The sequence below is a fragment of the Crinia signifera genome, chromosome 5, assembly GCF_055691185.1.
Source record: "Crinia signifera chromosome 5, ASM5569118v1, whole genome shotgun sequence".
Taxonomy (NCBI): domain Eukaryota; kingdom Metazoa; phylum Chordata; class Amphibia; order Anura; family Myobatrachidae; genus Crinia; species Crinia signifera.
Window position 1 is genome coordinate 187116814 of NC_139221.1, and position 23198 is coordinate 187140011.

A 23198-nucleotide genomic window follows, 5' to 3' on the forward strand; every position below is an offset into this window, starting at 1 on the left:
AGCCTTTAATCTGATGGATACTTTTATTAGAAAAAGAGACAAATTCTATACTTTTTTGTTCCCCATGCATACAAGTGTGGCACCTACTGTTTCCACATCTATGGAAGCCAGTAGGTAGTTTCGACAACCAGTTTTTATTTTCCTTTGTATTGCCTTTTAGATTTTTACTTTTATCCGTAAAATGGCTACTTACTAGCTTGGATTTCAGGTTCTCCCCTTTTCTGAATATTACATGATTTTTGGATCCTAGAGATTCCTTTAGTAGAGAATCTTGTTTAAGGATAAACATATTGTTATTAATAATTTTTTGTATTTCGTGTGCACAATTATTATATTGCGTAATAAACGCAACATTTCTGTTTTCTGAATCTTGTTTGTGCTTTTTCTTACCTATGATGGATGTGGCAAGAAGTTTCTCCCTATCTATTTTCATGACTTCTTTATAGGCATTTTCAACTAATTCTTGTGGATATCCCTGTTGTTTAAAGGACTCCATCATTACTTTTGATTGCCTTTGAAATGCTATTTCAGATGAACAATTCCGCTTTATTCGGATTATCTGGCTCTTAGGATGTTCTTTTTCCAGGCATTGGCGTGGGCGCTGTCATATTTCAAGTAGCAGTTTTGATCTACTACTTTAACAAAAGTTTCTGTTTCGATTTTGTTGTCCCTGATGGAGAGCGCAATATCCAGGAAGCTGATGTTGTAAGTGCTATGGGTGGAGGTGAATTTTAAACCATACTTATTAGTGTTCAAACTATTAGTGAATTCAATAATTGAATTAGTGTCCCCATTCCAAATAATAAACAAATCATCTATAAACCTGCCATAGAGGACCAGGCTGTCACCGAGCCCGTTCCCCCACACATGTTCCTCCTCAAAGGCACCCATGTATAGGTTCGCGAAGCTCGGTGCAAACCTGGTCCCCATGGCAGTCCCCCGTGTCTGTAAATAATACTGGGTGTCAAATAAAAAATAATTGTGTTCCAAAATAAAAGTGATGGCTTTGGTGATAAGGTCACGTAGAGGGTCCGACATCCCATTATCCTTTTCAAGGATTTGTTTTATTACTTCCACCCCTTGTTGTTGGGGGATATTTGAATAGAGGGCCTCCACATCACAAGTGATGAAGGAGTAACCCTCCTTCCACTCAATCTCTTTCACTTTGTTGAGAAAGTGTTTTGTATCTTTTAAATGGGATCTCAGGCCCTCTACGTGACCCTGCAAAAAGTGATCAACAAATTGTGACAAATTATTAGTGAGGGACCCAACACCTGATATAATGGGACGACCAGGAGGTGAAATAAGTGACTTGTGGATTTTCGGTAAATAATAAAACGTGGGAGTGACTGGATATTTGTGAAAAAGAAAATTAAACACTTTCTTGGATATTGGAAAAAAATGATGTCAGAACAAGACAAGTAAGCAACGAATCACACGCCCGTATGGACGACGCACAGTATGTCAAATAGGGGCAGTGGGAGAATCCCACGTCATCTGAGGAAGCCGCTGACTAAGGAGAGGCGGGGAAACGCGTCATCAGCATCAGCCCTTGCTTGTTGTACACGAGAGGCACCGCAGCGTGGGGAGACTTGGAAGCCGGAAGCGTTCTGGATAAAGCTGAAGACTACACTTACCAGCTGGGAACCCATCCAAGGCGGAAACCAGTCCTTATCCCCCAAGAGTGGATTACAAATAATCACGCAAGTCGCAGAGTATAAGTATACCAAACTGCTTTATTTCTGCTTGCTCTAATCCATGTGCTAAATATGATACTAAACGTATGGCTGTGTGACTGAATCAATTATAAAGCTGCTGAAAGCAGATTCTGTGCAGACAGCACAGCACAATAACTTGTCTACTAACAGCCCTTTGGCAAACAGCTTAACTCACATTTAACCCTGCTTACAAACCAGCAAATTAACCCTGCATATGCTGAACCAGGCTGAGAGAAATTATTGCTGTATTTTGCCCTTATGTTTTTGATTTTTTAGCGATTGTGTGTATTATACCTATTCTATGGTACCATATATGTATTGTATGAACCCCACCGGCCGGTGATCTGTTTTAAAGTTTGATATATCTTCAAAAATATTTGTCTAAAATAAATAGATATAAATTTTAAATTTAAATTTATTGAGTGACTAATTGTGTCCAATCTGCGCTGTCTAAACTGTGTGTCTCTTTTAAGCCTTAGATCAGGCATGTCCAAACTGTGGCCCTCCAGCTGTTGTGAAACTACACATCCCAGCATGCCTTGCCATCGCTTTAGCATTCCCTAATAGCAAAACTGTGGCAAGGCATAATTGGACTTGTAGTTTCACAACAGCTGGAGGGCCATAGTTTGGACATGCCTGCCTTAGATCATCAAATTCAATGGCAAGCGTCAGATGGACTGGTGTAAAGCACACGGACACTGGATTGTGGAGCAATGGAAACCTGTTCTGTGGTGACAAATCATGCTTCTGTTTGGCAAATGCTGGAAGAAGGTTATGCCAGCTGTGATGTTTGGTGCAGGAATATGGGGCTGGTTGGAGAAAAGGGGGCTTGCCCAAAACCTCAAGTCATGGTCAATTCCATCGGTGTGATAAATCACATGAATGTATGCAGGGCTGGCAACAGAAATCTTGGGGCCCTGTACACTGATGGGGCCCCTATCCCCCCAGGGCTGGATTAAAGGGAGGCAAAGGGGGTCGGTACCCCTGGGTCCCCCTCTAGCTAGGCTGTGGTTGGCATGTTTTTTTTTACTGTCCCCCCCTCCCCCCCGCACCTAATCCCAAACCCACACAACCTTCTTCTGCCTGAGCTACACCCAATCTTTCTTGATTCCATATCCTGCTTTCAGGTGAGGACTTCTTTCGTTCTCCATCCTGCTGGCCTTGCTACTGGCTGCGGCTTTCTGCTGGCTGCTGCTGGCCTGCTGCGGCGGCGGCTGCTGCCTGCCTTGACTTGTCACTTACACAAAAGAATGCAGAACACTGTGAGCAGGCAGGGCAGGCCGTTTGCAGAGCGTGGAACAGATGACTCAAGCATGCGCATTAATAGTACAGAAGCCTGAGACTAAGGCCACAGCACCAGTAGTGGGTACGCCTGTGCACAGTACAGACTCTGAGCCGGGCCGCAGGTGGCGCACACACAGTAGATAACAGTGGCACACAGTCAGACTCAGCCACACGTAGACAGTGCGCAGTAGACGGATGGGCCGTGGGAGTCACGTAAAGGCAAGCTAGTACAGGTGCCGGCCGGGCTGGGCACAGAAGCTCTGGGGCCCGTCACACTTGTCCCCCTTGGCCCCCCCTGTCGCCGGCCCTGAATGTATGCACATCAAATGTGTCTCCTGGTCGAATCTTACGTCTCAATATATTATGTGCTGCACTTAATATTTATTGCATTGCATGTGCGATTGCATGTGGTTTTTATACACATGCAATTTATCAGTTTATATACCCAAGATAGCCCAGCCCTTATTACATCACCTGATTTCAGGTTGCAGGGGGCATGCGATAAATCGTATGATTGTATGCACATTGAATGCATAAAGAAACACTTTCAATGTGATTTCTTGCATGGGGCGCTTCAAGGGAAATAGCAGCAAGAGATCGCATCGCACTCAATCACACAAGTGTATGGGCACCATTCGATCTGTGTAAAATATCATCTGCTAAAAATGCCAAAGTCACTCACATTTGTTATAATCTTATTTTTACACATTTTTTTATTTGAATCTATATACAGTTGTGCTCATACGTTTAGATACCCTAGCAGAATTTGTGCTTTTCTGGGCATTTGTCAGAGAATATGAAAAACTCACAAACTTTTCTTTCACTCATAGTTAGTGGTTGGGTGAAGCTATTTATTGTCAAACAACTGTGTTTACTCTTTTCTAATCATAATGACAACAGAAACTACCCAAATGACCCTGATCAAAAGTTTACATACCCCAGTTCTTTTTTTTTTTTTTAAATAACTTTATTAAACACCATTGTACAAGAGCATATACGATGTACATTTAAGTAATGAGTGTTATATAACAGATAAGAATTACAATGTCAATACATTTGGGTCACATATGTTCATTGCATAAAATGAGAAGACTGACAACAGTATATATTGTCCATTATGCTACAGCAATGGGCGTGATTAGTCGACAATATTCACCGGAGGGTCACCCGAAAGTACCCGAAGCGAGTACCATTGGGTATGCTGCAATGAATTATGTATTTTCATTCTCAATGATAATGACAATATAGATATATAACTTTCCCAAACATTAAAGAACTTTTCTGAGCGTCTCTCCCTCTCCATTAAGCACTCCACCCACTCCATTGTAAAAACATGGAGCAGCTTTTCTTTGAATATCTGTAAGGTCGGGGGCCTTGTATCAATCCACGCCTGTAATATAGACTTTCTAGCCACTGCACTGATTATTAGAAGCAGCTTTTTACATCCCTTGTCCACCCTTTGTCCTTCTGGGAGCATGCCGAAAATAGCCCATTCATCCCCAAATGGTACATAGTTTACTAAATGATTTAAAGAGAATGTTTTTACCTTCAGCCAGAATGCCCTGATCAAGGGACATCCAAAGAAATAATGATATAAGTCAGCAACTGCTGCTTGGCATCTAGGGCATGCAGCTGAGTCTATCATCCCTGCTAGGTGTACATACCCCAGTTCTTAATACCGTGTATTGCCCTCTTTAACATCAATGACAGCTTGAAGTCTTTTGTGGTAGTTGTGGATGAGGCTCTTTATTTCCTCAGATTGTAAAGCTGCCCATTCTTCTTGGCAAAAAGCCTCCAGTTCCTGTCAATTGTTTGGCTGTCTTGCATGAACTGCACGTTTGAGATCTCCCAAGAGTGTCTCAATGATATTGAGGTCACGAGACTGAGATGTCCACTCCAGCAGAACCTTCACTTTATTCTGCTGTAGCCAATGACGGGTCAACTTGGCCTTGTGTTTTGGATCATTGTCATGTTGGAACATCCAATTACGTCCCATGCGCAGCTTCCGGGCTGATGAGTGCAAATTTCCCTCCATTATTTTCTGATCACATGCTGCATTCATCTTGCCATCAATTTTGACCAAGTTTCCAGTGCCTTTGTAGCTCACACATCCCCAAAACATCAGCGATCCACCTCCGTGTTTCACAGTAGGAATAATGGTACCTTTCATCATAGGCCTTGTTGACTTCTCTCCAAATGTAAGGTTTATGGTTGTGGCCAAAAAATGTTGATCTCATCACTCTAAATGACTTTGTTCCAGAAGTTATAAGCATTGTCTCTATGCTCTTTGGAGAATTGGAAGCAGGATGCTTTGCGGCATTTGCGTAGTAATGGCTTTCTTCTACTCGATTTTTCTTCAAATGCTTCCTTATTGTTCACCACTATTTTTCAGTCCTGTATTTCAGCTGAAGTTATTTTTGGATTTTTCTTTGCATAATATGATCATATTATTCATTTTATTTCAGATGTGTGTGATACTTGCTTTTACAAAGGGTATTTAAACCCGGTCGGTCCAGTGAACAAGTCACCTTTTAAAAAGCTGCTGAGGACAGCAAAACGCATAAGGTCCATTGAAAGTGACCTCAGATAGTTTCTACACCCTTTTCCAGAAAAATCTAGCCCTTCCAGCTGTGGGGGTCCAACCAAGGTCCATTCAGGAGCTACAAATACTCTCTCCATTTGGGACATTCTCTTCTCAGGAAAAGTGAAATTGTATCTATACTCCATCCTGAGGCACAAGACTTCTTTGGAGGCACACCACCTCCTTAAAGGCCCAGCACCACCCGTGGAGAAAATTCAATTGGAATACAACTTTTGGATCCACTTACCACTATTTTCTGAAAGCTCCACACTAAACTAGCACTTTGGAAAACACATGGTGACTATCGATCTGAATGTCATTGTTTTTCTTTGATCAATTTGTTTTTAATATATTATTATTAAATTGGTATCTTCTTTTTACTACACACCTGACCACTTTAAATTAATTGCTTTTTTAAACAATTGTTATTCAGTATTAGTGCAATCAACACTCCCTTTAAATCACAGGTGATCCCACAACCATTCAAACCTGCTTGTGTCAACTTGTGTGCAAGTTATCAGGCCAAAATCTGCAAGGTATGTAAACTTTTAATCAGGGTCATTTATGTAGTTTCTGTTGTGATTATGATATAGAGAGTAAAATCTGTTTTTTTTACAATAAATGGCTTCACCCAACCACTAACCATAAGTGAAAGAAAAGTTTGTAAGTTATCATTCATATTCTCTGAAAAACGGACAGAAAATCACAAATTCTGCTAGGGTATGTGAACTTATACAAGAAATACAGTTGTGCTCATAAGGAAAACATTACAGGTCATGAAGAATAAAGATAAATGCTTGTCAATTTTCACTTGACACTCAAATGGTTAATGTTCAGCATACCAAGACATTTTAAACAATGCTATGCTTCCAACTTGTGTCAACAGTTAGAGGAAGGCTCTTTTTCTATTCCAACATGGTTCTGTACCATTGCACAAAACAAGAACTACTGTATAAAGACATGGGTGAGTTTTGGCGTGGGAGAATTGACTGGCTTGCACAGAACCCTGATCTCTACCCCTTTAAGCAGCTGTGGGATGAAATTGATTATGAGCCAGGTCTTCTTGTCCAACATCAGTGCCTGACCTTATAAATGCTCTACAGAATAAATAGGCAACAATTCCCACAGAAACACTCCAAAGTGGAAGCTGTTAAAGCTGCAAATGGAGGACTTACTCCATATAAAAGTATAGGTACTTATGTAATATCTGGGCGCCCGATTTTTTTCATTGCATCGCATCGCATGCAATATAGTGGCATACAATTCATGTGATAAGATTTTTGGTACTTATGTAATATCTGGGCTCCCGTTTTTCTTATGAGACCGCGTCCCCTCGCGGGTCTCGCTGCGCTCGCCACGCTTCGGGCACGGTGGCTCGCTGCGCTCGCCACACTATATAAAATCAACTCCATGCGTAGTTGGATAGTAGGGGTATGAAAAAATGGGGTGCATTTAACATGGGAGACCAGATAATACATAAGTACCAGATTTTTCATTGTAAACTCCCGATTTTTAATTATATAGTCACCCATGGGTGATTTCATACCCCCACTATCCAACTACGCATGGAGTTGATTTTATATAGTGTGTTGAGCGCACCGAGCCCGAAGCGTGGCGAGCGGACTCACAATACATGTAGAGTAATCCGCGTCCCCTCGCGGGGCTCACTGCGCTCGCCATGCTTCGGGCTTGGTGGCTCGCTGCGCTTGCCACACTATATAAAATCAACTTCATGCGTAGTTGGATAGTGGGGTTATGAAATCACCCATGGTTGACTATACAATTAAAAATCGGGCCTTTAAATTCGTTTTGCCCCGCCCCTTTGGGTCCAAAAGCCCAGAATGTTATTCAGAGTATAGCCCTTGACATGGCTGAGGGTTGAGCTACATTTGTCCAAGCCCCTTTTTGCCAGCAGCCCCAAAACTCATTGAAAAGGATGAGGAGGATTACCTTCATTTGGCCGCGCCCCTTTGGGTCCAAAAGCCAAGAATGCCATTCAGAGTATTGCACTTGACATGGCTGAGGGTTGAGATTCATTTGACCATGCCCCTTTTTGTCAGCAGCCCCAAAACCCACTGAAAAGGATAAGTAGGTTTAAATTCATTTGGCCCCGCCCCTTTGGGTCCAAAAGCCCAGAATGTCATTCAGAGTATTGCCCTTGACATGGCTGAGGGTTGAGATTCATTTGACCATGCCCCTTTTTGCCTAGTAGCCCCTAAACCCATTGAAATAGCGGAGGGGTTTACATTTGTCTGGCCCCACCCCTTTGGGTCCAAAAGCCAATAATGCCATTCAGAGTATAGCCCTTGACATGGCTGAGGGTTGAGCTACATTTGTCCAAGCCCCTTTTTGCCAGCAGCCCCAAAACCCATTGAAAAGGATGAGGAGGATTACATTTGTTTAGCCCCACCCCTTTGGGTACAAAAGCCCAGAATGTCATTCAGAGTATTGCCCTTGACATGGCTGAGGGTTGAGATTCATTTGACCATGCCCCATTTTGCCTAGCAGCCCTTAAACCCATTGTAATAGCTGAGATGGTTTAAATTTGATTGGCCCTGCCCCTTTGGGTCCAAAAGCCAAGAATGCCATTCAGAGTATAGCCCTTGACATGGCTGAGGGTTGAGCTACATTTGTCCATGCCCCTTTTTGCCAGCAGCCCCAAAACCCATTGAAAAGGATGAGGAGGATTAAATTCATTTGGCCCCGCCCCTTTGGGTCCAAAAGCCCAGAATGCAGTTCAGAGCTTTTGGCCCAGCATTTGACATGACTGAGGGTTGAGCTACATTTGACCACGCCCCTTTTTGCCCGCAGCCCCAAAACCCAATGAGAAGGATGAGGTTTAAATTAGTTTGGCCCGCCCCTGGGCTTTTGGACCCAGAGTATATCCCTGGACATGGCTGAGGGTCGAGCTACATTTGACCACGCCCCTTTTTGCCAGCAGCCCCAAAACCCATTGAAAAGGATGAGGAGGATTACATTTGTTTAGCCCCACCCCTTTGGGTACAAAAGCCCAGAATTCATTCAGAATATTGCCCTTGACATGGCTGATGGTTGAGCTACATTTGTCCACACCCATTTTTGCCAGCAGCTCCAAAATCCATTCAAAAGGATGAGGAGGATTAAATACGTTTGGCCCCACAACTTTGGATACAAAAGCTCAGAATGTATGAGGGTTGAGATACATTTGGCCATGCCCCTTTTTTCCTAGCAGCCCCAAAACCCATTGAAAAGGATCAGGAGGTTTAAATTCGTTTGGCCCCGCCCCTTTGGGTCCAAAAGCCAAGAATGTCATTCAGAGTATTGCCCTTGACATGGCTGAGGGTTGAGAATCATTTCTTTTTGTCAGCAGCCCCAAAACCCATTGAAAAAGATCAGGAGGTTTAAATTCGTTTGGCCCCTCCCCTTTTGGTCCAAAAGCCCAGAATGTCATTCAGAGTATTGCCCTTGACATGGCTGAGGGTTGAGCTACATTTGACCGTGCCCATTTTTGCCCACAGACCCAAAACCCATTGAAAAGGATGAGGTTTACATTTGTTTGGTCCCGCCCTTTTAGATCCAAAAGACCAGAATGTCATTTAGAGTATTGCCCTTCACATGGCTGAGGGTTGAGATTCATTTGACCATGCTCCTTTTTGCCAGCAGACCAAAAACCCACTGAAAAGGATGAGGAGGTTTAAATTTATTTGGCCCCGCCCCTTTGGGTCCAAAAGCCCAGAATGTCATTCAGAGTATTGCCCTTGACCTGGCTGAGGGTGGAGCTACATTTGTCCACACCCCTTTTTGCCAGCAGCTCCAAAATCCATTGAAAAGGATGAGGAGGATTAAATTAGTTTGGCCCCACCCCTTTAGATACAAAAGCCCAGAATGTATGAGGGTTGAGATACATTTGGCCACGCCCCTTTTTCCTAGCACCCCTAAACCCATTGAAATAGCTGAGGGGGTTTAAATTTGTTTGGCTCCGCTCCTTTGGGTCCAAAAGCCAAGAATGCCATTCAGAGTATTGCCCTTGACATGGCTGAGGGTTGAGCTACATTTGACCATGCCCCTTTTTGCCAGCAGCCCCAAAACCTATTGAAAAGGATCAGAAGGTTTAAATTTGTTTGGCCCCGCCCCTTTGGGTCCAATATCCCAGAATGTCATTCAGAGTATTGCCCTTGACATGGCTATGGGTTGAGATTCATTTTTATCATGCCCCTTTTTGCCTAGCAGCCCCTAAACCCATTGAAATAGCTGCGGGGGTTTAAGTATGTTTGGCCCCACCCCTTTGGTTCCAAAAGCCAAGAATGCAATTCAGAGTATTGCCCTTGACATGGCTGAGGGTTGAGATTCATTTGACCATGCTCCTTTTTCCCAGCAGTGCCAAAAGCCATTGAAAAGGAAGAGGAGGTTTAAATTTGATTGGCTCCGCACCTTTGGGTCCAAAAGCCCAGAATGTCATTCAGAGTATTGCCCTTGACATGGCTGAGGGTTGAGCTACATTTGACCATGCCCCTTTTTGCCAGCAGACTAAGAACCCAATGAAAAGGATGAGGAGGTTTAAATGTGTTTTGTCCCGCCCATTTGGGTCCAAAAGCCAAGAATGCCATTCAGAGTATTGCCCTTGACATGGCTGAGGGTTGAGCTACATTTGTCTATGCCCCTTTTTGCCAGCATCTCCAAAATCCATTGAAAAGGATGAGGAGGATTACATTTATTTGGCCCCACCCCTTTAGTGACAAAAGCCCAGAATGTATGAGGGTTGAGATACATCTGGCCATGCCCCTTTTTCCTAGCAGCCCCAAAACCCATTGAAAAGGATGAGGAGATTTAAATTTGTTTGGCCCCGCCCCTTTGGGTCCAAAAGCCCAGAATGTCATTCAGAGTATTGCCCTTGACATGGCTGAGGGTTGAGATTCATTTGATCATGCCCCTTTTTGCCTAGCAACCCCTAAACCCATTGAAATTGCTGAGGGGGGTTAAATTTGTTTCGCCCCACCCCTTTGTGTCCAAAAGCCAAGAATGCAATTCAGAGTATAGCCCTTGACAAGGCTCAGTGTTGAGCTACATTTGTCCATGCCCCTTTTTGGCAGCAGCCCAAAAACCCATTGAAAAGGATGTGGAGGATTAAATTCTTTTGGCCCCGCCCCTTTGGGTCCTAAAGCCCAGAATGTCATTCAGAGTACAACATTTGACATGGCTGGGGTTGAGCTACATTTGGCCATGCCCCTTTTTCCTAGCAGCCCCAAAACCCATTGAAAAGGATGAGGAGGTTTAAATTTGTTTGGCCCGCCCCTTTGGATCCACAAGCCCAGAATGTCATTCAGAGTATTGCCCTTGACACGGCTGAGGGTTGAGCTACATTTGACTATGCCCCTTATTGCCAGCAGCCCCAAAACCAATTGAAAAGGATCAGGAGGTTTAAATTTGTTTAGCCCCGCCCCTTTGGGTCCAAAAGACCAGAATGTCATTTAGAGTATTGCAGCAAGCAGGAGGAGGAGTTTGCAGGTGCCCACTAAATATAAATGCTAGACCTTTTAATATCTTTGCTATATTGCATTGGAGGTTATTAGCATAATGATGGCCATTATTATGGGCTTGTCCACTGCGTCCAGGTTACCTCAATAGGTCAAGTCCCTAACACTACTGAGACAGGTCCAGGGCACAGGACCCGCCAGGCCAGCCCAGCAGAGCCACCCCATGGCATCACATTAGTGTGAAATTGAAGTGAAAGTAAAAGGGATAGGGGAAATTTTATGTTATAAGACTTACCTAAGTAAGAGGTAATAATAAATGTGAAGGGTGCTACATATATATTAAACAAACTAAAGGGGTGATGGAAAGTGTACGATATGATGCCATGAAGCAGCCCAGCAACAGCAGCCCAAAGAGCCCTGCGCCCCAAACACAGTCCCACAGACTAACACTCAGCATATATGTATTGTAGGACTTGCCCTCATAGTGCCAAGCTGAGGTGTGCAGTCTTGAATGTTGGGAGTCCCAAAATCCCATTGAAAAGGATGAGGTTTAAATTTGTTTGGCCCCGTCCCTTTGGGTCCAAAAGCGTATAGCCCTTGAGGGCCTAGGGTTGAGATTCATTTGACCATGCCCCTTTTTGCCTAGCAACCCTAAACCCATTAAAATAGCTGAGGGGGTTTAAATTTGTTTGTCCCCGCCCCATTGGGTCCAAAAGCCAAGAATGCCATTCAGAGTATAGCCCTTGACATGGCTGAGGGTTGAGCTACATTTGTCCACACCCCTTTTTGCCAGCAGCTCCAAAATCCATTGAAAAGGACGAGGAGGATTAAATTTGTTTGGCCCCACCCCTTTAGATACAAAAGGCCAGAATGTATGAGGGTTGAGATACATTTTGCCACGCCCCTTTTTCCTAGCAGTGACAAAAGCCATTGAAAATTAAGAGGAGGTTTAAATTTGATTGGCTCCGCCCCTTTGGGTCCAAAAGCCCAGAATGTCATTCAGAGTATTGCCCTTGACATGGCTGAGGGTTGAGCTACATTTGACCATGCTCCTTTTTGGCAGCATCCCCAAAACCCATTGAATAGGATCAGGAGGTTTAAATTCGTTTGGCCCCGCCCTTTTGGGTCCAAAAGACCAGAATGTCATTTAGAGTATTGCCCTTGACATGGTTGAGGGTTGAGCTACATTTGACCATGCCCCTTTTTGCCTAGTAGCCCCTAAACCCATTGAAATAGCGGAGGGGTTTACATTTGTCTGGCCCCACCCCTTTGGGTCCAAAAGCCAATAAGGCCATTCAGAGTATTGCCCTTGACATGGCTGAGGGTTGAGCTACATTTGTCCAAGCCCCTTTTTGCCAGCAGCCCCTAAACCCATTGAAATAGCTGAGGGGGTTTAAATTCGTTTGGCCCCGCCCCTTTGGGTCCAAAAGCCAAGAATGCCATTCAGAGTATTGCCCTTCACATGGCTGAGGGTTGAGATTCATTTGACTATGCCCCTTTTTGCCAGCAGCGCCAAAACCCATTGAAAAGGACGAGGATTTTTAAATTCGTTTGGTCCCACCCCTTTGGGTCCAAAAGCCCAGAATGTCATGCAGAGTATTGCCCTTGACATGGTTGAGGGTTGAGCTACATTTGACCATGCCCCTTTTTGCCAGCAGCCCCAAAACCCATTGAAAAGCATCAGAAGGTTTAAATTTGTTTGGCCCCGCCCCTTTGGGTCCAAAAGCCCAGAATGTCATTCAGAGTATTGCCCTTGACATGGCTGAGGGTTGAGATTCATTTGACCATGCCCCTTTTTGCCTAGTAGCCCCTAAACCCATTGTAATAGCTGAGATGGTTTAAATTTGATTGGCCCTGCCCCTTTGGGTCCAAAAGCCAAGAATGCCATTCAGAGTATAGCCCTTGACATGGCTGAGGGTTGAGCTACATTTGTCCATGCCCCTTTTTGCCAGCAGCCCCAAAACCCATTGAAAAGGATGAGGAGGATTAAATTCATTTGGCCCCGCCCCTTTGGGTCCAAAAGCCCAGAATGCCATTCAGAGCTTTTGGCCCAGCATTTGACATGACTGAGGGTTGAGCTACATTTGACCTCGCTCCTTTTTGCCCGCAGCCCCAAAACCCAATGAGAAGGATGAGGTTTAAATTAGTTTGGCCCGCCCCTGGGCTTTTGGACCCAGAGTATAGCCCTTGACATGGCTGAGGGTTGAGCTACATTTGTCCATGCCCCTTTTTGCCAGCAGCCCCAAAACCCATTGAAAAGGATGAGGAGGATTAAATTCATTTGGCCCCGCCCCTTTGGGTCCAAAAGCCCAGAATGCCATTCAGAGCTTTTGGCCCAGCATTTGACATGACTGAGGGTTGAGCTACATTTGACCTCGCTCCTTTTTGCCCGCAGCCCCAAAACCCAATGAGAAGGATGAGGTTTAAATTAGTTTGGCCCGCCCCTGGGCTTTTGGACCCAGAGTATATCCCTTGACATGGCTGAGGGTCGAGCTACATTTGACCACGCCCCTTTTTGCCAGCAGCCCCAAAACCCATTGAAAAGGATGAGGAGGATTACATTTGTTTAGCCCCACCCCTTTGGGTACAAAAGCCCAGAATTCATTCAGAATATTGCCCTTGACATGGCTGATGGTTGAGCTACATTTGTCCACACCCATTTTTGCCAGCAGCTCCAAAATCCATTCAAAAGGATGAGGAGGATTAAATACGTTTGGCCCCACAACTTTGGATACAAAAGCTCAGAAAGTATGAGGGTTGAGATACATTTGGCCATGCCCCTTTTTTCCTAGCAGCCCCAAAACCCATTGAAAAGGATCAGGAGGTTTAAATTCGTTTGGCCCCGCCCCATTGGGTCCAAACGCCCAGAATGTCATTCAGAGTATTGCCCTTGACATGGCTGAGGGTTGAGATTCATTTGACCATGCTCCTTTTTGCCAGCAGACCAAAAACCCACTGAAAAGGATGAGGAGGTTTAAATTTATTTGGCCCCGCCCCTTTGGGTCCACAAGCCCAGAATGTCATTCAGAGTATTGCCTTGACATGCCCCTTTTTGCCTAGCAACCCCTAAACCCATTGAAATTGCTGAGGGGGGGTAAATTTGTTTCGCCCCACCCCTTTGTGTCCAAAAGCCAAGAATGCAATTCAGAGTATAGCCCTTGACAAGGCTCAGGGTTGAGCTACATTTGTCCATGCCCCTTTTTGGCAGCAGCCCAAAAACCCATTGAAAAGGATGTGGAGGATTAAATTCTTTTGGCCTCGCCCCTTTGGGTCCTAAAGCCCAGAATGTCATTCAGAGTACAGCATTTGACATGGCTGGGGTTGAGCTACATTTGGCCATGCCCCTTTTTCCTAGCAGCCCCAAAACCCATTGAAAAGGATGAGGAGGTTTAAATTTGTTTGGCCCGCCCCTTTGGGTCCAAAAGCCAAGAATGCCATTCAGAGTATTGCCCTTCACATGGCTGAGGGTTAAGATTCATTTGACCATGCCCCTTTTTGCCAGCAGCGCCAAAACCCATTGAAAAGGACGAGGATTTTTAAATTCGTTTGGCCCCGCCCCTTTGGGTCCAAAAGCCCAGAATGTCATGCAGAGTATTGCCCTTGACATGGTTGAGGGTTGAGCTACATTTGACCATGTGCCTTTTTGTCAGCAGCCCCAAAACCCATTGAAAAGGATCAGGAGGTTTGAATTTGTTTGGCCCCGCCCCTTTGGGTCCAAAAGCACAGAATGTCATTCAGAGTATTGCCTATGACATGGCTGAGGGTTGAGATTCATTTGATCATGCCCCTTTTTGCCTAGCAGCCCCTAAACCCATTGAAATTGCTGAGGGGGTTTAAATTTGTTTCCCCCACCCCTTTGGATCCAAAAGCCCAGAATGTCATGCAGAGTATTGCCCTTGACATGGCTGAGGGTGGAGCTACATTTGTCCACACCCCTTTTTGCCAGCAGCTTCAAAATCCATTGAAAAGGATGAGGAGGATTAAATTCGTTTGGCCCCACCCCTTTAGATACAAAAGCCCAGAATGTATGAGGGTTGAGATACATTTGGCCACGCCCCTTTTTCCTAGCAGCCCCTAAACCCATTGAAATAGCTGAGGGGGTTTAAATTTGTTTGGCTCCACCCCTTTGTGTCCAAAAGCCCAAAATGTCATTCAGAGTATTGCCCTTGAGGGCTGAGGGTTGAGATTCATTTGACCATGCCCCTTTTTACCTAGCAACCCCTAAACCCATTGAAATAGCTGAGGGGGTTTAAATTTGTTTGGCTCCGCTCCTTTGGGTCCAAAAGCCAAAAATGCCATTCAGAGTATTACCCTTGAGATGGCTGAGGGTTGAGATTCATTTGACCATGCCCCTTTTTGCCTAGCAAAACTAAACCCATTGAAATAGCTGAGGGGGTTTAAATTTGTTTGGCCCTGCCCCTTTGGGTCCAAAAGCCAAGAATGCCATTCAGAGTATAGCTCTTGACATGTCTGAGGGTTGAGCTACATTTGACCATGCCCCTTTTTGCCAGCAGCTCCAAAATCCATTGAAAAGGATGAGGAGGATTAAATTAGTTTGGCCCCACCCCTTTAGATACAAAAGCCCAGAATGTATGAGGGTTGAGATACATTTGGCCACGCCCCTTTTTCCTAGCACCCCTAAACCCATTGAAATAGCTGAGGGGGTTTAAATTTGTTTGGCTCTTCTCCTTTGGGTCCAAAAGCCAAGAATGCCATTCAGAGTATTGCCCTTGACATGGCTGAGGGTTGAGCTACATTTGACCATGCCCCTTTTTGCCAGCAGCCCCAAAACCCATTGCAAAGGATCAGAAGGTTTAAATTTGTTTGGCCCCGCCCCTTTGGGTCCAATATCCCAGAATGTCATTCAGAGTATTGCCCTTGACATGGCTGAGAGTTAAGATTCATTTTTATCATGCCCCTTTTTGCCTAGCAGCCCCTAAACCCATTGAAATAGCTGCGGGGGTTTAAGTTTGTTTGGCCCCACCCCTTTGGTTCCAAAAGCCAAGAATGCCATTCAGAGTATTGCCCTTGACATGGCTGAGGGTTGAGATTCATTTGACCATGTTCCTTTTTCCCAGCAGTGCCAAAAGCCATTGAAAAGGAAGAGGAGGTTTAAATTTGATTGGCTCCGCCCCTTTGGGTCCAAAAGCCCAGAATGTCATTCAGAGTATTGCCCTTGACATGGCTGAGGGTTGAGCTACATTTGTCCACACCCCTTTTTGCCAGCAGCTCCAAAATCCATTGAAAAGGACGAGGAGGATTAAATTTGTTTGGCCCCACCCCTTTAGATACAAAAGGCCAGAATGTATGAGGGTTGAGGTACATCTGGCCATGCCCCTTTTTCCTAGCAGCCCCAAAACCCATTGAAAAGGATGAAGAGATTTAAATTTGTTTGGCCCCGCCCCTTTGGGTCCAAAAGCCCAGAATGTCATTTAGAGTATTGCCTTGACATGCCCCTTTTTGCCTAGCAACCCCTAAACCCATTGAAATTGCTGAGGGGGGTTAAATTTGTTTCGCCCCACCCCTTTGTGTCCAAAAGCCAAGAATGCAATTCAGAGTATAGCCCTTGACAAGGCTCAGGGTTGAGCTACATTTGTCCATGCCCCTTTTTGGCAGCAGCCCAAAAACCCATTGAAAAGGATGTGGAGGATTAAATTCTTTTGGCCTCGCCCCTTTGGGTCCTAAAGCCCAGAATGTCATTCAGAGTACAGCATTTGACATGGCTGGGGTTGAGCTACATTTGGCCATGCCCCTTTTTCCTAGCAGCCCCAAAACCCATTGAAAAGGATGAGGAGGTTTAAATTTGTTTGGCCCGCCCCTTTGGATCCACAAGCCCAGAATGTCATTCAGAGTATTGCCCTTGACACGGCTGAGGGTTGAGCTACATTTGACTATGCCCCTTATTGCCAGCAGCCCCAAAACCAATTGAAACGGATCAGGAGGTTTAAATTTGTTTAGCCCCGCCCCTTTGGGTCCAAAAGACCAAAATGTCATTTAGAGTATTGCAGCAAGCAGGAGGAGGAGTTTGCATGTGCCCACTAAATATAAATGCTAGACCTTATAATATCTTTGCTATATTGCATTGGAGGTTATTAGCATAATGATGGCCATTATTATGGGCTTGTCCACCGCGTCCAGGTTACCTCAATAGGACAAGTCCCTAACACTACTGAGACAGGTCCAGGGCACAGGACCCGCCAGGCCAGCCCAGCAGAGCCACCCCATGGCATCACATTAGTGTGAAATTGAAGTGAAAGTAAAAGGGATAGGGGAAATTTTATGTTATAAGACTTACCTAAGTAAGAGGTAATAATAAATGTGAAGGGTGCTACATATATATTAAACAAACTAAAGTGGTGATGGAAAGTGTACGATATGATGCCATGAAGCAGCCCAGCAACAGCAGCCCAAAGAGCCCTACGCCCCAAACACAGTCCCACAGACTAACACTCAGCATATAGGTATTGTAGGACTTAACCTCATAGTGCCAAGCTGAGGTGTGCAGTCTTGAATGTTGGGAGTCCCAAAAACCCATTGAAAAGGATGAGGTTTAAATATGTTTGGCCCCGTCCCTTTGGGTCCAAAAGCGTATAGCCCTTGAGGGCCTAGGGTTGAGATTCATTTGACCATGCCCCTTTTTGCCTAGCAACCCTAAACCCATTAAAATAGCTGAGGGGGTTTAAATTTGTTTGGCCCCGCCCCATTGGGTCCAAAAGCCAAGAATGCCATTCAGAGTATAGCCCTTGACATGGCTGAGGGTTGAGCTACATTTGTCCACACCCCTTTTTGCCAGCAGCTCCAAAATCCATTGAAAAGGACGAGGAGGATTAAATTTGTTTGGCCCCACCCCTTTAGATACAAAAGGCCAGAATGTATGAGGGTTGAGATACATTTTGCCACACCCCTTTTTCCTAGCAGCCCCTAAACCCATTGAAATAGCTGAGGGGGTTTAAATTCGTTTGGCCCCGCCCCTTTGGGTCCAAAAGCCAAGAATGCCATTCAGAGTATTGCCCTTCACATGGCTGAGGGTTGAGATTCATTTGACCATGCCCCTTTTTGCCAGCAGCGCCAAAACCCATTGAAAAGGACGAGGATTTTTAAATTCGTTTGGCCCCGCCCCTTTGGGTCCAAAAGCCCAGAATGTCATGCAGAGTATTGCCCTTGACATGGTTGAGGGTTGAGCTACATTTGACCATGTGCCTTTTTGTCAGCAGCCCCAAAAGCCATTGAAAACGATCAGGAGGTTTGAATTTGTTTGGCCCCGCCCCTTTGGGTCCAAAAGCACAGAATGTCATTCAGAGTATTGCCTATGACATGGCTGAGGGTTGAGATTCATTTGATCATGCCCCTTTTTGCCTAGCAGCCCCTAAACCCATTGAAATTGCTGAGGGGGTTTAAATTTGTTTCCCCCACCCCTTTGGATCCAAAAGCCCAGAATGTCATGCAGAGTATTGCCCTTGACATGGCTGAGGGTGGAGCTACATTTGTCCACACCCCTTTTTGCCAGCAGCTTCAAAATCCATTGAAAAGGATGAGGAGGATTAAATTCGTTTGGCCCCACCCCTTTAGATACAAAAGCCCAGAATGTATGAGGGTTGAGATACATTTGGCCACGCCCCTTTTTCCTAGCAGCCCCTAAACCCATTGAAATAGCTGAGGGGGTTTAAATTTGTTTGGCTCCACCCCTTTGTGTCCAAAAGCCCAAAATGTCATTCAGAGTATTGCCCTTGAGGGCTGAGGGTTGAGATTCATTTGACCATGCCCCTTTTTACCTAGCAACCCCTAAACCCATTGAAATAGCTGAGGGGGTTTAAATTTGTTTGGCTCCGCTCCTTTGGGTCCAAAAGCCAAAAATGCCATTCAGAGTATTACTCTTGACATGGCTGAGGGTTGAGATTCATTTGACCATGCCCCTTTTTGCCTAGCAAAACTAAACCCATTGAAATAGCTGAGGGGGTTTAAATTTGTTTGGCCCTGCCCCTTTGGGTCCAAAAGCCAAGAATGCCATTCAGAGTATAGCTCTTGACATGTCTGAAGGTTGAGCTACATTTGACCATGCCCCTTTTTGCCATCAGCTCCAAAATCCATTGAAAAGGATGAGGAGGATTAAATTAGTTTGGCCCCACCCCTTTAGATACAAAAGCCCAGAATGTATGAGGGTTGAGATACATTTGGCCACGCCCCTTTTTCCTAGCACCCCTAAACCCATTGAAATAGCTGAGGGGGTTTAAATTTGTTTGGCTCTTCTCCTTTGGGTCCAAAAGCCAAGAATGCCATTCAGAGTATTGCCCTTGACATGGCTGAGGGTTGAGCTACATTTGACCATGCCCCTTTTTGCCAGCAGCCCCAAAACCCATTGCAAAGGATCAGAAGGTTTAAATTTGTTTGGCCCCGCCCCTTTGGGTCCAATATCCCAGAATGTCATTCAGAGTATTGCCCTTGACATGGCTGAGGGTTGAGATTAATTTTTATCATGCCCCTTTTTGCCTAGCAGCCCCGAAACCCATTGAAATAGCTGCGGGGGTTTAAGTTTGTTTGGCCCCACCCCTTTGGTTCCAAAAGCCAAGAATGCCATTCAGAGTATTGCCCTTGACATGGCTGAGGGTTGAGCTACATTTGTCCATGCCCCTTTTTGCCAGCAGCCCCAAAACCCATTGAAAAGGACGAGGATTTTTAAATTCCTTTGGCCCCGCCCCTTTGGGTCCAAAAGCCCAGAATGTCATGCAGAGTATTGCCCTTGACATGGTTGAGGGTTGAGCTACATTTGACCATGCCCCTTTTTGCCAGCAGCCCCAAAACCCATTGAAAAGCATCAGAAGGTTTAAATTTGTTTGGCCCCGCCCCTTTGGGTCCAAAAGCCCAGAATGTCATTTAGAGTATTGCCCTTGACATGGCTGAGGGTTGAGATTCATTTGACCATGCCCCTTTTTGCCTAGTAGCCCCTAAACCCATTGAAATAGCGGAGGGGTTTACATTTGTCTGGCCCCACCCCTTTGGGTCCAAAAGCCAATAATGCCATTCAGAGTATTGCCCTTGACATGGCTGAGGGTTGAGCTACATTTGTCCATGCCCCTTTTTGCCAGCAGCCCCAAAACCCATTGAAAAGGATGAGGAGGATTACATTTGTTTAGCCCCACCCCTTTGGGTACAAAAGCCCAGAATGTCATTCAGAGTATTGCCCTTGACATGGCTGAGGGTTGAGATTCATTTGACCATGCCCCTTTTTGCCTAGTAGCCCCTAAACCCATTGAAATAGCGGAGGGGTTTACATTTGTCTGGCCCCACCCCTTTGGGTCCAAAAGCCAATAATGCCATTCAGAGTATTGCCCTTGACATGGCTGAGGGTTGAGCTACATTTGTCCATGCCCCTTTTTGCCAGCAGCCCCAAAACCCATTGAAAAGGATGAGGAGGATTACATTTGTTTAGCCCCACCCCTTTGGGTACAAAAGCCCAGAATGTCATTCATAGTATTGCCCTTGACATGGCTGAGGGTTGAGATTCATTTGACCATGCCCCATTTTGCCTAGCAGCCCTTAAACCCATTGTAATAGCTGAGATGGTTTAAATTTGATTGGCCCTGCCCCTTTGGGTCCAAAAGCCAAGAATGCCATTCAGAGTATAGCCCTTGACATGGCTGAGGGTTGAGCTACATTTGTCCATGCCCCTTTTTGCCAGCAGCCCCAAAACCCATTGAAAAGGATGAGGAGGATTAAATTCATTTGGCCCCGCCCCTTTGGGTCCAAAAGCCCAGAATGCCATTCAGAGCTTTTGGCCCAGCATTTGACATGACTGAGGGTTGAGCTACATTTGACCACGCTCCTTTTTGCCCGCAGCCCCAAAACCCAATGAGAAGGATGAGGTTTAAATTAGTTTGGCACGCCCCTGGGCTTTTGGACCCAGAGTATATCCCTTGACATGGCTGAGGGTCGAGCTACATTTGACCACGCCCCTTTTTGCCAGCAGCCCCAAAACCCATTGAAAAGGATGAGGAGGATTACATTTGTTTAGCCCCACCCCTTTGGGAACAAAAGCCCAGAATTCATTCAGAATATTGCCCTTGACATGGCTGAGGGTTGAGCTACATTTGTCCACACCCATTTTTGCCAGCAGCTCCATAATCAATTCAAAAGGTTGAGGAGGATTAAATACGTTTGGCCCCACAACTTTGGATACAAAAGCTCAGAAAGTATGAGGGTTGAGATACATTTGGCCATGCCCCTTTTTTCCTAGCAGCCCCAAAACCCATTGAAAAGGATCAGGAGGTTTAAATTCGTTTGGCCCCGCCCCATTGGGTCCAAACGCCCAGAATGTCATTCAGAGTATTGCCCTTGACATGGCTGAGGGTTGAGATTCATTTGACCATGCTCCTTTTTGCCAGCAGACCAAAAACCCACTGAAAAGGATGAGGAGGTTTAAATTTATTTGGCCCCGCCCCTTTGGGTCCAAAAGCCCAGAATGTCATTCAGAGTATTGCTCTTGACATGGCTGAGGGTGGAGCTACATTTGTCCACACCCCTTTTTGCCAGCAGCTTCAAAATCCATTGAAAAGGATGAGGAGGATTAAATTCGTTTGGCCCCACCCCTTTAGATACAAAAGCCCAGAATGTATGAGGGTTGAGATACATTTGGCCACGCCCCTTTTTCCTAGCAGCCCCTAAACCCATTGAAATAGCTGAGGGGGTTTAAATTCGTTTGGCTCCACCCCTTTGTGTCCAAAAGCCCAAAATGTCATTCAGAGTATTGCCCTTGAGGGCTGAGGGTTGAGATTCATTTGACCATGCCCCTTTTTGCCTAGTAGCCCCTAAACCCATTGAAATAGCGGAGGGGTTTACATTTGTCTGGCCCCACCCCTTTGGGTCCAAAAGCCAATAATGCCATTCAGAGTATTGCCCTTGACATGGCTGAGGGTTGAGCTACATTTGTCCAAGCCCCTTTTTGCCAGCAGCCCCAAAACCCATTGAAAAGGATGAGGAGGATTACATTTGTTTAGCCCCACCCCTTTGGGTACAAAAGCCCAGAATGTCATTCAGAGTATTGCCCTTGACATGGCTGAGGGTTGAGATTCATTTGACCATGCCCCATTTTGCCTAGCAGCTTCAAAATCCATTGAAAAGGATGAGGAGGATTAAATTCGTTTGGCTCCACCCCTTTAGATACAAAAGCCCAGAATGTATGAGGGTTGAGATACATTTGGCCACGCCCCTTTTTCCTAGCAGCCCCTAAACCCATTGAAATAGCTGAGCGGGTTTAAATTCGTTTGGCTCCACCCCTTTGTGTCCAAAAGCCCAAAATGTCATTCAGAGTATTGCCCTTGAGGGCTGAGGGTTGAGATTCATTTGACCATGCCCCTTTTTGCCTAGTAGCCCCTAAACCCATTGAAATAGCTGAGGGGGTTTAAATTTGTTTGGCTCCGCTCCTTTGGGTCCAAAAGCCAAGAATGCCATTCAGAGTATTGCCCTTGACATGGCTGAGGGTTGAGATTCATTTTTATCATGCCCATTTTTGCCTAGCAGCCCCTAAACCCATTGAAATAGCTGCGGGGGTTTGTTTGTTTGGCCCCACCCCTTTGGTTCCAAAAGCCAAGAATGCCATTCAGAGTATTGCCCTTGACATGGCTGTGGGTTGAGATTCATTTGACCATGCTCCTTTTTCCCAGCAGTGCCAAAAGCCATTGAAAGGAAGAGGAGGGTTAAATTTGATTGGCTCCGCCCCTTTGGGTCCAAAAGCCCAGAATGTCATTCAGAGTATTGCCCTTGACATGGCTGAGGGTTGAGCTACATTTGACCATGCTCCTTTTTGGCAGCAGCCCCAAAACCCATTGAATAGGATCAGGAGGTTTAAATTCGTTTGGCCCCGCCCTTTTGGGTCCAAAAGATCAGAATGTCATTTAGAGTATTGCCCTTGACATGGTTGAGGGTTGAGCTACATTTGACCACGCCCCTTTTTGCCAGCAGACTAAAAACCCAATGAAAAGGATGAGGAGGTTTAAATGTCTTGTCCCGCCCATTTGGGTCCAAAAGCCAAGAATGCCATTTAGAGTATTGCCCTTGACATGGCTGAGGGTTGAGCTACATTTGTCTATGCCCCTTTTTTGCCAGCATCTCCAAAATCCATTGAAAAGGATGAGGAGGATTACATTTATTTGGCCCCACCCCTTTAGT

At 45.4% G+C, this 23198-nt stretch overlaps 1 long non-coding RNA gene across 1 annotated transcript; it reads left to right on the plus strand.

The window, feature by feature from the left end:
- Positions 1 to 2351: 2351 nt before the first annotated feature.
- On the plus strand, positions 2352 to 5968 carry LOC146079614 (uncharacterized). Its single transcript, XR_014474648.1, has 2 exons — positions 2352 to 3929; positions 4657 to 5968. It is a non-coding gene; the product is annotated as an uncharacterized LOC146079614 (long non-coding RNA).
- Positions 5969 to 23198: the final 17230 nt, after the last annotated feature.